This window comes from Podarcis pityusensis (assembly GCF_964106645.2).
Source record: "Podarcis pityusensis genome assembly, chromosome: 1".
NCBI classification, from domain to species: Eukaryota; Metazoa; Chordata; class Lepidosauria; order Squamata; family Lacertidae; genus Podarcis; species Podarcis pityusensis.
This window is the reverse complement of record NC_138028.1, coordinates 119,703,900-119,716,061: the sequence shown is the minus strand read 5'-3', so window position 1 is coordinate 119,716,061 and position 12,162 is coordinate 119,703,900. Positions and strand designations below refer to the sequence as shown.

The 12,162-nt window shown below is 43.3% G+C and overlaps 1 protein-coding gene across 1 annotated transcript in view; it reads left to right on the top strand.

Annotated features, from left to right (window-relative positions):
- Positions 1–12,162, top strand: part of MYO3B (myosin IIIB) — a 296,654-nt gene that overhangs the window by 283,684 nt on the left and 808 nt on the right. The gene's annotated exons all lie outside the window — the stretch shown is intronic.

Below are 12,162 nucleotides of genomic sequence, written 5' to 3'. Positions count from 1 at the left end.
TTAGCAGAGGCTGTAACCTGAAGCGTATGTAACCTGAAGCATATGTAACCCGAGGTACCACTGTAGTTGTTTATTTCCTTGACTTCTGATGGGAGGGCATTCCATAGGGCGGGCGCCACTACCAAAAAGGCCCTTTTCCTGGTTCCCTGTAACTTCACTTCTTGCAGAGAGGGAACCGCCAGAAGGCACTCGGAGCCAGACCTCAGTGTCCGGGCAGAATGTTTGGAGTGGAGATGCTCCTTCGGGTACACTGGGCTGAGGCCGTTGAGGGCTTTAAAGGTCAGCACCAACACTTTGAATTGTGCTCGAAGTCTAGTCTCTAGACTTCTCCATCTGGATTTCTCTGCTCTAGGAAACAAACCACACAGCGAAAGTGCTGAGTGGCAGCACTTGCAGACCCACTTTACCTGACCCACAGGTGGGTGTGGCGTGGGGAGAACAGCATCACAGGCCAAACTGGGACCCTTGAAAGCCTGGCTGAGCCTATGGCTGGAGGTTCCCCATCACTGTTCAATCTGCATCAGAAGCAGATTGCAGTAAAAGTCCATTTGCTAAAATAATAATAATAATAATAATAATAATAATAATAATAATAATAATTTATTTATACCCCGCTCATCTGGCTGAGTTTCCCCAGCCACTCTGGGCGGCTCCCAATCAAGTGTTAAAAACAGTACAGCGTTAAATATTAAAAACTTCCCTGAACAGGGCTGCCTTCAGATGTCTTTGAAAGATAGGATAGCTGCTTATTTCCTTCACATCTGAAAGGAGGGTGTTCCACAGGGTGGGCGCCACTACCGAGAAGGCCCTCTGTCTGGTTCCCTGTAACCTGTAACCTCACTTCTTGCAATGAGGGAACCACCAGAAGGCCCTTGGCGCTGGATCTCAGTGTCCAGGCTGAACAATGGGGGTGGAAACGCTCCTTCAGGTATACAGGACCGAGGCCGTTTAGAGCTTTAAAGGTCAGCACCAACAGGTCAGTGAAGCATTCTTAAGCCGATTCCATTACGAGCTCCTTGTAATACAGGAATGTATCAATCTAAAATGTGTGAAACCCACTTACAATTACAGTGGTACCTCTGGTTACGTACTTAATTCGTTCCCGAGGTCCGTTCTTAACCTGAAACTGTTCTTAACCTGAAGCACCACTTTAGCTAATGGGGCCTCCCGCTGCCGCCGCATGATTTCTGTTCTCATCCTGAAGCAAAGTTCTTAACCCGAGGTAATATTTCTGGGTTAGTGGAGTCTGTAACCTGAAGTGTCTATAACCCGAGGTACCACTATAGTTTTCCTCAAGGAGAGCTAGGAAAACATACTATGCACCTCCTCAGAGCTGCTGTTTTAGGGTCGCCACTGTTGTCACTGGTAAGTGCATCCCCAAAACCTGGTCAGGAACCTCACCCTTATTAAAGTAACATTAAGTGCTCCTTTTTATCGACTGATCCTCTGGCTTAATGATTAGAACTTACTGGTGTTTTAATAATAACCTTTGCAGGCTTTCTCCCATTTTACTTGGTTGTAAATCGTTGCACAGAAGAAGAAGAAGAAAAAGGGGCTGCGGAAACTAACTTAGCATAAACATTTTGCAGAGGACTTTAAAGGCTAGAAGGAAGAGCAGGATTCGCTTGTGCTGCATGCTAACTAAAGGGGGTGGGAGAATCCCACCCTTTCCAGATAAAAGGGAGCCTTGAGTGTGAACATCAAAGAATTGTTAATGACCAGAAATACCATTAGGGTTAGCATCCCTTTTGTTTCAAGCCTCTCACACCTGCAGCGCATCAGACACTGCCTTTGTTGGTCCATCTGAATTACCTCTATTAGCATTTATAGAAAAGTCATTGGCAAAACCACTAATATCGCTCCTGGCCTCCTCTGGGCCTCCCCCCAATTTTAAGTCTGATATTAGTTCTCTGTGGGTTTCCTTTATGATACAGAATCTGCCAAAGGAAAAGCCAATAGCCCAGGATTCTCTTGATTGCAAATGAGCCCGGCTGTGAAAGGAGAAGGATAGCTTTTGTTACTGAAAAGTAATATCGGCAACTGTACGAGAAGCACATATAAGAAGCTCACACATTAGTGAGAGCAAAACCAGAGCGTGAAATTCAGATTAGGCTACCACAGGCTATCAGAAGGAGCTGTTGCGGTGGGGAGCGAGGAAAGAGAGAGGCAGGAGCAGTATTGGGGGAACTTGGCACCGGCTGAAGGTGTAACCTGTTCCATTTGGCCCCTGAAAAGCAGTTTAGCAGATGGCGCGACCAGCTGTCCTTTTCAGCCATTTAATAAACTCTTTGGTGGTAGCAGTTTGGGAAGTAGGGGGCAGAGAGGTTTTAGGCTAGAGGGGAGAGGGAGGAAAATCAAGAAATCTGTCCCAGTTTTCTTTGCCAAGTATTAAAGTCAACCTTTAACAAAAAAAATTAAAAAATAAAGAATTGCAAAAGGGGGAAAGAATCTAATGGAGGATGTTGCCCTGCTTATCAAGGTTCCCCACCCCCAACTCCAAATGTCTATTTTCCACTGAGAAATAAATGCCCAGTATGAAAACACTTATTACACTGTTATCTTTAGATGTCATTTCAATTTCAGCCTTTGCAAAGGAGGTGTCTAATTAGAAATCGTAAATGAACTGTGGAATGAAAAATTGAGCTGGTAGCTAAGGCATGAGCATGTGACAAAATAATAGTCAAAAAATGACCTATTTTTATCCATAAGACCGAACTTCCTTTAAGGTTCAGGCAACCAACTGAGAAAAATGGATCCTACAATGAACTCATGGGACTCAATCATCTGAAACGCCGCTGACCTTGCCTTTCTGAGCATGCGGATGCTACTGAGAGTTTTGATGCATGACCTCTTTACTTCCAGTGATGACACTAGTGAGATAGCCCTCCATATGCTTTTTCATCAATAACATTTCCGGGAGGTTCTGTGTGTCTTTTTTTAATTAATTAATATTCTTAATGCAACAGTTTAAGTGGCAAGTCTCAATTATGTGAGAGATGTTTTATTTAAAAAGCATGTCTGGTGTCTTTGAAGGGAAGGGTTCTTTTTGCACATTTACATGCTCCCCAACTGAGCAGCCACCCCTTTCATTTGACAAGGGCTTTGTTCTGCCTACAGGCCTATTACAAGCCCTAGATTGTTTGCCCTTAATAAACTGCAGCAGCAAGGCAGCTAAACTCCTTTTCAAGTTAGGGGTGCAGTGCAGCACATATTCCTCACCCATCAATATTTGCCGAGCGCCTAACTGTTAAACTTGCTACAGAAGCAAACTTGCGAGTCTCGTTTGCCCAGCTCCCTGACCACTTCTGTAGCAATCCAGGAACTACGTTGGTTACTTCGCATTAGTCTAGGCTAGTAAAAGCAATGATTGCTGCAATGGTTTGCGTCATCTGCTACAACGTCAAGCGGTATTTTTAAGGCTGGGCGCATGAAATCGTCCATCATCAGACTGTTTCCTTCCAAATTAAAATTGAGGGCTTTAATCGGATTGTAAATGGTGCTGTTACCTTGCAGCCAGGAGAATCAGAACATAAAGAAAAGGCTGCTTGATCAGGCTAAAAAGATAAAGGGACCCCTGACCATTAGGTCCAGTTGTGACCGACTCTGGGGTTCTGGTGCTCATCTCGATTTATTGGCCGAGGGAGCCAGTGTACAGCTTCCGGGTCATGTGGCCAGCATGACTAAGCCGCTTCTGGCAAACCAGAGCAGCGCACGGAAACACTGTTTACCTTCCTGCCGGAGCAGTACCTATTTATCTACTTGCACTTCGATGTGCTTTTGAACTGCTAGGTTGGCAGGAGCAGGGACTGAGCAATGGGAGCTCACCCCGTCGCGGGGATTCGAACCACCAACCTTCTGATCGGCAAGCCCTAGGCTCAGTGGTTTAGACCACAGCACCACCCGCGTCCCTTTGATCAGGCTAGCAGCCCATCTATTCCTGTAACATGTTCTCACGATGGCCAGCCACAAATGGACAGGCTGATGAGTTAATGGTGGCTGCTGTAGCTATGTGCCTTTCCAGGGGAAGCCAGAAATCCATTTATTCTTACAGAACAGAAGCTTAGACGTACAAGGATTGTAATATGGATTTTACACCTGATGAGTGTTGCATCCACCTTGGTGATAAGCAATCTTGAATTCTGGCATAGCATTCTGTTTGGGCATATTAACTAGTTCAACCACCATTACCCCAGTATAATCTATCTACGCTGGGTGGCCCTCTAGGTCTTGGGGACGGGTCTCTCTGACACTCATTACCCAGTTATTTGATTGTCAGTAGCAGGGGATTGAACCCGCAACCTTTGGCATGCAACACACACACCTCCCTAGTTGTGCTTCCTTTTTATGGTTATTTGACTATAACTTTTGATAGAATACAGATAATTGAACAAACTTTGTTGCATTCCATTCTTCATTAAATTACCTTTCCACTAATATATATTTTTTTGGTATTACTCCAAAACTAAGTGGTGTTATGAGCCATCAAACCTCGGAAATACCCTTTTCCCAAAAGGTTTCCACAATTTTGGCCACTAGTTTATACTAGTGTAACACTGTTAAGCATTTAGTTAATCTGTTGAAAGCCGATAAACAGGCTGATAAAATAGTAATAAACAGGCTGATAAAATGTAAGAAATAGTAATAGAAAATGGGATATGTAACGGAAAAACCCAAGTGGGGCCTGCGATAATTTGTTATAGTGCAGAGGGCTCCTGCTCAGCAACTCTACTTGTCCACCATGCCGTCTTTCAGAAGATTCTGTCCTGTTCCCTGTGCCAGTTATGCTATCAGTGAGATAGCATTCTTTGGACACTGAGCATGCTCAGTCCACATTAGGCTGCTCAGAGAGGATTCTCCCTTTTGCAGATATTTTTAGGACTCCTACAAAGCACGGAGCTTCCCCCAGCCTGCTCCTACTTCCCTTGTAAAATTTTGGGGTTTCCCCTGTAGTTTCGTGAGAGAGGGCTGCTTTAAAGAGAGGGCAAAGGGACACAGGTGGCGCTGTGGTCTAAACCACTGAGCTTCTTGGGCTTGCCAATCAGAAGGTCGGCGGTTTGAATCCCTGCGACGGAGTGAGCTCCCGTTGCTCTGTCCCAGCTCCTGCCAACCTAGCAGTTCGAAAGCACGCCAGTGCAAGTAGATAAATACTTACCAATGCAACAGGAAGGTAAACAGTGTTTCTATGAGCTCTGGTTTCTGTCACGGTGTCCCATTGCACCAGAAGCGGTTTAATCATGCTGGCCACATGACCAGGAAAGCTGTCTGCGGACAAACGCTGGCTCCCTTGGCCTGAAAGCGAGATGAGCAACGCAACCCCATAGTCGCCTTTGACTGGGCTTCAGTCCAAGGGTCCTTGACCTTTACAATGGGGAAGGGGGGAGGATAGAAATGCAATAATAATAATAATAACAACAACAACAACAACAACAATAATAATAATAATAATAATAATAATAATAATTGCTATCCAGCAATTCATGACAGCTTTTATAAGCTTGTAACATATTGTTCACATCTGTAAAAAATATACTCCATGCATCTCCTGTGGAAGATAGCTTCTGCATGTAAGCTGCACATTGATTTACTGCACATTTATACTTTCTCACATTCTCCAAACCCTGAACATTTGCTGTAGGTAAATAACTCTAGTGTCTAGGGTTGGAATTTCTTAAGAGAAGCAACAGAAGTATCCTTTACTGGAGCTCATTCTCCTGTGGCAAACCACAGATCTCAGCTGGGATAAATTATTTTCCCCATGGGCTTTCCCAGATTGCACAAAGTGGTTTGCATTTTATAACAAATTACCTCTAGATTGAGACACATTTGGATCACTCTTAAATGTGTTTATAATTTTTCAGCTAGTAAAAAAAGATAGCGGTATCACTTAATGTGCCAGCTACTGAGATGAAAGAAAGCTGGTGCCACCAGAATTATTTATATTTAGCTCAGCAGTTGCTTATGGGCATTGGACCTCTGAGGCATGCAGTCCTTTGCATGTGTGAATCTGTTTCCTCCTCCACTGAAATGAATGGTGCTATCTAGGCAGATAAGTGTCCTGGGAGCATCAGAATTACATCAGGGTGATAGCTTTCAGAGTTGCAATTTCTCGCAGTGTGCTAAGGTTTGCAAACTACAGGTTTCTAACCATTCCTTGGACCACATCACACATGACAAATTTCCTACCTGGATAAAGAGTACCGTACATATATTGTCGCACACATGACAGACACACACTTAGCTATTTATCCACGTTTAAGGGTGGCGCTGTGGTCTAAACCACAGAGCCTAGGGCTTGCCGATCAGAAGGTCGGTGATTCAAATCCCCACGACAGGGTGAGCTCCCGTTGTTCAGTCCCAGCTCCTGCCCACCTAGCAGTTCAAAAGCACATCAAGTGCAAGTAGATAAATAGGTACCACTCCGGAGGGAAGGTAAATGGCGTTTCTGTGTGCTGCTCTGGTTCGCCAGAAGCGGCTTAGTCATGCTGGCCACATGACCCGGAAGCTGTATGCCAGCTCCCTCGGCCAATAAAGCGAGATGAGCACCGCAACCCCAGAGTCGTCTGTGACTGGACCTAATGGACAGGGGTCCCTTTACCTTTACCTTTAATGGCCAAGCAGTAAAATACTCATGTGTGCTTATTATACATGATGGTATGTACACATCAGGCATGTCTTTTGCTATACAGAAGTAATAGCCATTTGAAAGAAAATATATAGCCCTTTGAAATATATAGCCATTTGAAAGAAAATATGCTTTAAAATGGTCAACAGTGTTATTTAGCATATTTAACCACAATTCAGGAAGGCCCAGTTCAATCAATTTTAGTGTCACTTTGGTCTAAATCAGGGACATCCAACAGGTCGATTGTGATCTACTGGTAGATTCCTGGGAGGTTTTGGTAGATCGCGGTCGACCGCTGGGTCCCTTTCCTTAGCGTTGGTAAAATAGAATCTGGCCCTGCCACCTCGCACTGCTCTCCATTGATTCACGACCTGCGGAAGATGGAGTTTACTCAGTGAGGCTATTTGTTCCCCCAGCACTCTGTTGGAGAGTGTCTGTTCCCTTAGGCTTGAATTTACAAAAAAAAATTACAAAAAAAAATCTCAACAACTTTGCCCTGAACCCCCCCCACCCAAAAACGGGGCTTCCCTTCCTAAAAAAAGCTCAACAGCAGATCACTGCCAGTTTTTAATTCTGTGAGTAGATCACAGTCTCTTGGGAGTTGGCCACTTTTGGTCTATATGAATCATGAGCCCCAGAGACCTCTCTTGGAAAGCAATCCAAGGATCAGCCATACGTATAATTGTTAATATATAAATGTATAAATTGCTTCAGCCCTGTATACCCGAAGGAGTGCCTCCACCCCCATCATCCAGCCCTGACACTGAGGTCCAGGTCTAAGGGCCTTCTGATGTCTCCCTTTGAGAGAGGTGAGGTTACAGGGAACCAGGCAGAGGGCCTTCTCAGGAGTCGCACCCACCCAGCTGATGTCAAGCAGATATACAGCTGTGTGCTTTTTAAAAGACATCTGAAGCCTGTGCTCTTCAGGGAGGTTTTTAGTGTTTGATGTATTGTGTTTTTACTATTTTGGGTTGGGAGCTTCTCAGATTGGCTGGGGTAACCCAGTCTTATGGGTGACATAATAAAATAATAATAATAATAATAATAATAATAATAATAGTTGTTGTTGTTGTTGTTGTTATGCCCCGTAGTGTCAGTTCTCTGGACTGCCAATAGTCTAGTTGTTTTGCAATTCCTCCCAATAAAGGAATAGGATTTATTTTATTTTATTACTTTTTTTTTTAATAAAAACCCTGCCATTCAACATTCTTGACCCCAGGGTGGGTTACAAGCCTATAAAAACAACAAAAGCAATACATGTCACAAGAGAAGCAGATGAAATCAATACTCTAAAGCCAACAAAAGCTGTGGATGGCTCCGTAAAATCGCAACACTTAAAAGCCTAGGGAAATAAATACTGAGTTGGTGCTGTGTGGATAGCAGTTCTGCTGAACTTCCAAAGGGAGGTTATTCCATATTTGGAATGTCACCTCTGAAAGAGCCAATTCTCATATGTGTTGAATGTGTTGCACCAGCCCCAGATGTGAGACGTCAAAGAAGGCCTCTCCAGTACAGTGGTACCTCGGGTTACATACGCTTCAGGTTACAGACTTCGCTAACCCAGAAATAGTGCTTCAGGTTAAGAACTTTGCTTCAGGATGAGAACTGAAATCGTGCTCCGGCGGCGCAGCGGCAGCAGGAGGCCCCATTGGCTAAAGTGGTGCTTCAGGTGAAGAACAGTTTCAGGTTAAGAACGGACCTCCGGAATGAATTAAGTACTTAACCCGAGGTACCACTGTACTCGACAAGCAGACAGGACCCTACTGGGAGAGGCACTCCATCAGGTATCTAGGTTCTGAGTCATGTAAAGCTTTATACAGCAAGCTCTGAATTGGCTCCAGAAGCATATCAGGAATGAGCGCAAACCCTGTACGTTTAACACTTATTTCAGTAAAGCAAATTTGCACTGTAAGTCTCCTTTGAGATCAACAGAACCTGTTAGTTGCGATTACCTCACTGATTTCAGTGGAAGTTAAGGACAACCAACTTGCTTTGGATTGATGCCCCCGAATTATAATTATCTCCCATAAGAGCAAACGGAAGACGAAACCTACGGGGGAAAGGAAGAATTCTCTGGCAGGCAGTAGGTTAATAACAAACATAAACAAGGCTTATGTCAGAAACATATGAGACTCTTTTCAGCTTAGTTCTCCTGCAAAGAGAGCAGTGGAGGGAAGAGACGGCTAATTTTTATGAGTGCTGACATCAGAGCCTTTGTGAGGACCATAAAAAAAACACAGAGCAAGAAGTAAAAGGTGGCCAGCCCAGAATAATGGCTGTAAATTCACAAGACGAAAGAGACCCTCCTGCTAGGAGGTAAGCAATGTGGCAAAAAGGCTGAGGTGGAAAGTTTGCTCATCTCTACTGATTGTGAGATAAAGTAATCTGAAGGAAGCCTTTAAACCGAATGCTTTGTTCTGTTCTTATGCCAGAGGGTTGCTTAAACAAGGCTCTGAACATCTTAAAAATTAGTTTCTCTGCTGAGACAGCTTAAAAGCAGGAGGTTCCTTTGGAGATCTCCTGATTTATGGATGATAGATTACTCTGCCAGTAACAGGGTTTTTCCCCCCAGAATAAGAATGCTCTTGCTCTGAATGTGGAGGTAAGTTTATGACAAGCGACAAAGTAATTTCATTAATCCAAGTGATAAAGAGAGGAAAATGTAAGGGAAACAGATTCATGGCCAAAGGCTCCCCCCGCCCCTCGCTGACACATTTCGGTCAAGGTGGGAAAATATGGTAAATGACAAAGTACCAATTGTTGCTACATGCAAGGATAGATAGAAGGTTTTCTCTACTAAGTTATGGATATAGAATGGTTTCTCAATGGCATTCCCAGCCGTTGAATGCTATAGCACTGTGAACTAGCTTTCGGAAGTCAGATGTGAGGCAGGTTCTGGACAGCTTCCAACAAAATATTAAAAATACAATAAAACATCAGACATTAAAAACTTCCCTAACCAGGGCTGCCTTCAGATGTCTTGTTAAAAGTCAGATAGTTGTTTATTTCCTTGAAGTTTTCATTTCAAAATTTACCATGTGCAAATTCCTTCTGAAACGCTCCATTTGTCGACAAGGTGTGTATTTGCTGCGTTGCAAATATTTGATGCGGCAATGAGAATGCTAACTTTAATTTGCATTCAGGCAAATCTGTGCTGCTCTCCGCTCCTTAGCCAACATCAGCTGTGCTTTGGAAGAAAACGCCCGTGAACTGAACAAAGTTTCAACACTGACCATTTCCCACAGGTGTAGGAAACACAGGATTGCAACACAATCTCTTAAGGGAACCTCTGGTGAATGAAGCTAGAGGACATCACTACAGCAGCAGTTTGGTTTCACTAGAGCAAATCACTTCATACCCATAGTAGGATATTGTGGTTTATTAACAATTCCAAGGGTTACAGCCTGTGTTATTACTACTCAGAGTAGATGCATTGAGATTAATGGACATGACCAACTTAGGTCTGTTAATTTCAGTGGGCATTACTTACTTGGAGACAACCTCATGTGTTTTCTTGAAGGTTCATAATGAAGTTTGACTCATTCAGAATCAGTTGGGTAACTGTGCAGTCAGCAAATTCAATACACAGAAGCATGCAACTCTTAGAATAGCTTCAGTTTTTAGCTTGTTTTTAGTTGTGACCTATGTTTAGGTTAGTCAACCTTGCAAATTATTTTTTTTAAGATTCATTGCGGTGCAAAAGTCTTCTTCTTCTTTGGCGGTCACTCGAAGCCGAGTAAGATTGTCTTCTACAAACACCGTTTTAACAGTGAGTCTGTAAGTGACTGTGGAGACCAATTCTGGATCCACACGTCCTTCCACAGTGGGGACATAGGTTTATGGGTGGGAGTTGATCACGGTGTAGATTTGCCAAGCGTGCCTTCCTCTTAGCACGTTACTCCCTTGCGTCCTGAGTTTCAGCATTTTCAAAGCCCATGACACCTTTGGTAAAAGCTGTTCTCCAACTGAAGCGCTCACAGGCCAGTGTTTCCCAGTTGTCAGTGTTTATACTACATTTTTTTAGATTTGCCTTGAGACAGTCTTTAAACGTCCTTTGTTGACCACCGGCATTACGCTTTCCATTTTTAAGTTCAGAATAGAGTAGTCACTTTGGAAGACGATAATCAGGCATCCGTACAACATGACCAGTCTAACGAAGTATATACATATTATCTCTAGATACATATCATTACTTTCGATTGGATGCGCAGGGTATATTCCAGCAAACGTTGCAAGCGGTAATTGGGAATTTGGTTATGCAGAGGTGCAAACAGGATTTTCTGGGCCCAGTACACTGTATATAGATCGGGGCCTCTGGCCCCCTTGCAAAAGACAACACAGTTTTGTATAAAAATTGTATTTCCTTTGTGTCATATGCATCTTTTGCAGTTGGAGGGCCCCAAAATAAATCAGAGGCCACACATGCAATAAAATGTCTGGCAGACAGAATACAAACAGGTGAAGCTGTTCCAATACAATAGAACCTCAGAAGTCGAACGTAATATGTTTCAGAAAGACCTTCGACTTCCAAAACATTCAAATTCTGAGGGGCAGTTTCCGACTGGCTGACAGCTAGGCTTTTTGCATATTGGAAGCCACGTTGGACGTTCGGGTTCCAAGGAACGTTCGAAAAGCGAAACATTTACTTCCGGGTTTTCGACATTCGGGAGCTGAAATGTTTGGGAATGGAGCTGTTCAAAAACCAAGGTTCCACTGTAATTGTATTTTCATGCTAGAAAAAGCTTAACTTGTTGAATTCTTCATGAGTGCTTGGTATTTGGCTTCTGTCTAAGTCTTTTGGCGAAGTTTTCACATTTTGCATTTCCCATTGTGGAGGGGGTGGGATTCTTTAACATCCACCCACACTTACTGTTTATTATTTGCTGATATTTAATTTTATTGTATACTCTTACATTCTAATGGATTATTGAATATTGCTTTATTTGGTATAAGTTGTTTATTTTAGAGTTTTTTAATTATTGTATTTTATTTTTGAATGGGATCAGATTGTTAATAAAGGGTGTGATCTTTTGTTGTCTCTTTAGCTTGCAATCCACCTTGTGTGTAGTAATACACGAAGGTGGTACGCCAATTAAAAGTGAAATGAAATGAAACCTTCTGCCAATGCAGGAAATCCACTACTGTAACATCCCAATAGGTGGGATTATTTGTTCCCAGGGCATAGTCTGAAGGTGCATGAGGCTTCCACCTGGCTGAAACTTACCGTATTTTTTGCTCTATAAGACTCACTTTTTCCCTCCTAAAAGGTAAGGGGAAATGTGTGTGTGTCTTATGGAGTGAATGCAGGCTGTGCAGCTATCACACAAGCCAGAACAGCAAGAGGGATTGCTGCTTTCACTGCACTTGAGATTCAGAATATTTTTTTTCTTGTTTTCATCCTCCAAAAACTAGGTACGTCTTGTGGTCTGGTGCGTCATAGAGCGAAAAATACGGTAAGTTGGACCAGGTCTGCTCAGTGTCCAGGTGAGAGTCAGCCTGGGAACCACATATGCCTTGGGTTCCACAATAGAAGAAAAATG